General features: G+C 34.9%; 1 protein-coding gene across 8 annotated transcripts in view; it reads left to right on the top strand.

Moving 5' to 3' along the window:
- The window catches only part of LOC106875482 (trafficking kinesin-binding protein 1), a 209,950-nt gene that overhangs the window by 43,100 nt on the left and 161,483 nt on the right, over window positions 1-5,367 (top strand). The gene's annotated exons all lie outside the window — the stretch shown is intronic.

Raw genomic sequence — 5,367 nt, forward strand, 5'->3', positions numbered from 1 at the left:
GGGGGGGGGGGGATTTTCTGACATATCAACATATAGATGATACTCTGGGAACTAGCCAGAAAATGATGATGAAAACCGGTTACTTAAATTATGTATTTATTACATATAAATGTATATATCATATTTCTGCTCCACTATATACACCACCTGTAACTTTGGTGTTCAGCCACTGCACCCTCTTATCACATCTTCACCATCTTTCTCTCCTCTATTCTCCATCTGAGGAAGCTTATGTCTCCTAATGTAAGACAACTTTCTTTCCCTCAGTACTGCTCTCCCCAGTTGAGGAATCTTGTGCTGCAAGTTACTTGCAGACTTTACTGCTGCTTATGCCATGTAAAAAGTATCCAGTACACTTTGAAAAGCAGTTGGCATTAGGAAGGGCATCCAGCCACAGAAACCATGCCGAAACTGACAGGCAAGTCTTCTGACTTGTCTGTTCTTGTCAAATCATCCAAACCATGCTAGCTTGGGAAATGGATGTTAAATGATGTTTAGGTTGATATCAGCATCATTTAATTCTTTTACTTGTTTCAGTCATTTGACTGTGGCCATACTGGAGCACCACCTTAAAGGGTGTTTGTCGAAGAAATCTACCCTAGGACTTATTCTTTGTGCACCTGGTACTTATTCTATTGATGCCCGTCCTTGGCAAGATTTCTACAGCTGGATGCCCTTCCTAATGCCAACCATATATATATATATATATATATATATATATATGGTAAATTGGATTACATTTATCCACACTCTGCTACTTTGTAAAAAAATGGTTTATTGAGCAAAAGTGTGGCTTGGATATATAATCCTGTTTATCTCAAATGTATAAAACATCAGACTGTGTGCATTTCTAATATAAATGTGTATTGACCACTTTTAGGTTTTTGTGGCACAAAATAAGCAAAAGCAATATATATATGTAGCTATTATTGTTTACCCCTAGGTCTGTCCTTGTGAAGCAAACCTATGATCAAAGCATTCTTATTATGACCTTCTCCTCTGAACGATGGTTATCCTGGATTATGTTATCCAGTGTGCTCTTTTCGAGGCAGGTAGGATATGATTTGATGGAAATTTGTCTGCTATTTCTAGCAGACTGAGCCACCGCATACAGACCTCTTCATTGCCTACACACAAACATATCTTCACACACATACACAGGACACATTTATCCAATTATCTAAATGTAGTTGTTGTATGTTTAAGAAACATAATGTCATCAAGATGTAGTTTCCTAACAGCAACAGATGTTTAAGAAATGCTGCTATTTCTTACTATATTGATTTAATTTTAACTTTATTTTTGACAAGATATTTTAACTTAAACTATATTTTAATAGAAACCCTCGCATCTATTGTTTATTGTTTGTTAGTTTGTGAAATCATTACCAGTATTTCAGTATAGCAGTGTGTTTTATAGTGGTGTTGTAATGATAAGGTTTCATTTAATGAAACCAACAAATATTTTTTTGTTGTGTGAAACCAAACTGTTATTTTATTCTCACATTAAAAAAGCAAATGTCTTCTACTATAACCCTGGGCTGATCAAAGCCTTGTGAGTGGATTTATTCAAGGTGGTGCCCCAGCATGGCCACAGTCAAATGACTGAAACATGTAAAAGATGAAAGTTAAAGAATAAACAGTGTAGTGGATTTGACAGATGATATCAGTGATAAATGCTGGTGGCTGTATGTGATATATATTCAGAAACAGCAGTTTGTTGTTATATTATTATGTATGTTTAAATTATCGATTTTAGTTTGTTTTACATGGATGTCTAACAAGTAAGAAACTCTTTTTTTGTCTCTCATCATCATTGGTTTAACATCCACTCTTCTTCCATGTTTGTATGGATCTGATGGAGTTGGTTGAAGCAGATTTTCTCTGGCTGGATGCATTTCCTGTTGCCAACCCTCACTTGTTTCCAAGTAAGGTAATATTTCCACATGATCAGACATGTTTTGTAGAATATTGGAAATGAAAGACCCTGCTTGTATGACAGTGACACTCATTTACACCTATAACAGGAGACACAAACACATACATCATGTGTGTGTGTGTGTGTGTGTGTGTGTGTGCCACAGAACGTTCAAAAACTAGATACCAATATCTAGGCATTGTCTAAGCCTAATTATGTTACCTATGAAGAAAACTATACAATACCAAAATAAGCAATTCCCACAGACTATGAATCTTTAAACCCTTTCCACTTTACAAGAATGAAGACAACCCGAAATAATGAGACTTAAGATATAAGAAATTCACAATTGACTATAACATATGATGCATCCCATCATCAGCTGTTCAAACAGATCCCTGTGGTTTTTGACACTTGGGATTTCTTTCTGTTTCCCTCTAGTAAATCCATTCATAGTGAGACTGAACTTCAAATCATGTGGTTGTAAAGCAAACTTCTTAATTACACAGCCATGCCTATGCCTGTATCTGTCTAATATTTGTCTTAGTTTAGATGGTTCACTGTTTTTCAAGAACCACATATACCAACCAGGAATCCAATGGAATGGTTTATTTGTTTTCCTCTAAATAAACATTACTTTTGGCACAGTCATACAGAGAAGCTGTTACTATTATTATAATTATTGTTGTTCTTGTTATTATAATAAAAATATATATGCCTATATTTAACATTCAAATGTGGGATGACCACCACTGTGGAGACTGTCTGGGAAGAGAAATTCTCTTCATAGATAATGTCTCTGAAAACATACCAAGCTGGATTATGAATGATGCTTTTAATTAATTAATTCCAGTTTGACAAATCTTTGCACAGGAAACAGAAAATTTATCATTTGCTGTTCCATATAAGACAGGCAGTCCTAAGTGGGCAATGAACAATGAATTTCTTTTTTTTTTTTTTTTTTTTTTTTTTAGCTGATGAAACATACAAATGCAGAATGCTTGTTCTACAGGCTGACAATATCATTGTGTCTTTATTAGAAACCATGATTATTATTATTCTATGTTCAAATTCTGCTAAAACTGGTTTTTGCCTTTTCTCCTGTTGGGGTTGATAAATGAGTAAGAGTCAAGCGCTCCGGTTGGTGTGATTGATTAATCCTCTTCCCCAAAACTTCAGGCCTTGTGCCTATAGTAGTAAGATTATCATCATCATCCTGTCAAAGTCAACTTTGCCATTCATCTTTTCAGAGTCGATAGAATAAAGAAAGAATTATCATTAATAATTGTAACAAAAATTGCATGAATGAAAAAGCAACATTTTTTTTTTCATTTTTCATGTTATAAACCAATGATCAGTTTGTTGAGTTTGAAAGGTTTACCTACATTTTGATTAATATCAATAGTTTTGTCTCAGCAAGAGGATATCAGTTTAGATTTTATGGCAATTCCATTTCCAATGGAAGCTTTTAATTTATTACTCATCCTCTCCACTAAATCTGTTGAAACTGGCTATAAATGTCCTAATGACTACAGAACATAGATAAGAAAAAAATTTGTATTCATTGCTGCATTCTAAGAGCCAGTTGCTCTGGTACGGCCTTTGCTTAATCTAGAACTTCAGTTTGACCAAGCTAATTAACTGAGAGAAAGTATGACATGCAATTAAGATCATATCCACTTGCTATTCAAGTCTATTTTTGTTAAGTGTCAAAACATCAGCAAATGTCTTGCACATCTGCTGACAGGAGACAACTTCCAAGATCCCATCAGTGTGGGTTGAGCAGTGACAGCCAATAGAAATTTAAACAAAGGTCAAACTAAGTTGGACTGGAACATAACATAATTAGTTTAAAATACATCACAACACAGTGGACTGACAATAGCATCATTTCTACATGACAAATTAGACATTTAGCTAGCGTACATCAAAGTGACAAATAACATGGAATTACCAAGTATTACAAAGCTTTCATTAAAAGACCAATAACGAGACTCTACATAGGTACTTGAGTGGCTAGAAATAGGAGGTAGATTCCCTTAAATCATACTGTCTTAAAAAGAAAAAAGATCCATTAGATAATCTTGTTCTATAAACCTCTGAGAAGAGCAAAGAAGTCGGAATGACTTTCATTACAGGTTGATTTGGTAACAGTTGACCTAGTGTTAAACAATAACAACTAATTGTTTAACTCAGCGATTTATCAGTTTCTTCACAGAATATGAAGGTGCCAAATATAGTCAATCACTTATCTGAGCTACAATGACAATTTTGCAAAAGTCTGATCTAAATTGCTGGCTGCAAACATCTAAAAATAATGCAGTGACTAAAATAGGTATAGAGCATCAAATTGGATTATCATTTCAAAGAACTATGAATATATGCCATGACAGGAACTTGAATGATCTGTGTATTAACAAAAGTGTTTTTCCTTTTGATATCTGCAGATAGAGAAACAATTTGTTATACAGATAAATAGACCATTATTACTTGGTATACTGAAAAACCAGAAATAATTTAGAGTGATTATAATTGTTACTTAAGTAGGCTATATGTTTTTTGTTTTTCTTTTTTCTTAATGCGAACCAGTTAGGTGTGACAAACTATCCAGACATGACGATATGGTTGACGTGCTTTCTGTGCATGTGTATGCATATTCATTGTTTTAAAGACTCTTTCCTGATTAGAATCAGTTGGATGGTTCTGCTATACAGTAATTTCTTATTTGTTTGAATTTTATCATCTCGTGTCAAAACAGATGACTGGAGCCTGGTGCAGCCTTCCAACCCATGTCAGCATGGAAAACGGATGTTAAATGATGCTGATCTCGTATTTAAGATCTAACATTCTCAGATCTCATCTTACTGATTCTTTCCCAGTTTTATTTAACCAACCTCTTCTGGCAGTACCTTCTACCAATTGACAGCACATTTTCACCATTGTACTTCATTTGAAGTACAATGTTTATATTAGCTCCTCTCCCCAATAAAAAGAGTACCCATACACATATCCTCACACACATACACACAACGGGTTGCCGCACAGTTTCTATCTACCAAATTCACCACTCACAAGGCATTGGTCAGTTCGGGCCAAGAGTAAGAAACATTTGCCCTAAGTGCAGGGCAGTGGGACTGAACTCAAAACCACATGGTTGCAAAGCGAGCTTCTTAACCACATAATCATACCTGCACTTTAATCACTATTTTCATTACTCTCAGCAAGGTGGTGAGCTGGCGTTAGCACACTGGGCGAAACGCTTAGCGGCATTTTTTCGCCCCCCCCCCCCTTCGGCTACGGGGAATATGAATCGGCAAAAATCGACATTTCTAAATTACCACCCCAATTTCTTTAATTTTTCATTTTTTTCGGAAATTTTTTTTTTTCTGTTTTTCTTCTTTTTTTTTCAAAATATGCGGAAAAATACGAAGATTATGATTCTGAAAAAAA

The sequence above is a fragment of the Octopus bimaculoides genome, chromosome 8, assembly GCF_001194135.2.
Source record: "Octopus bimaculoides isolate UCB-OBI-ISO-001 chromosome 8, ASM119413v2, whole genome shotgun sequence".
NCBI classification, from domain to species: Eukaryota; Metazoa; Mollusca; class Cephalopoda; order Octopoda; family Octopodidae; genus Octopus; species Octopus bimaculoides.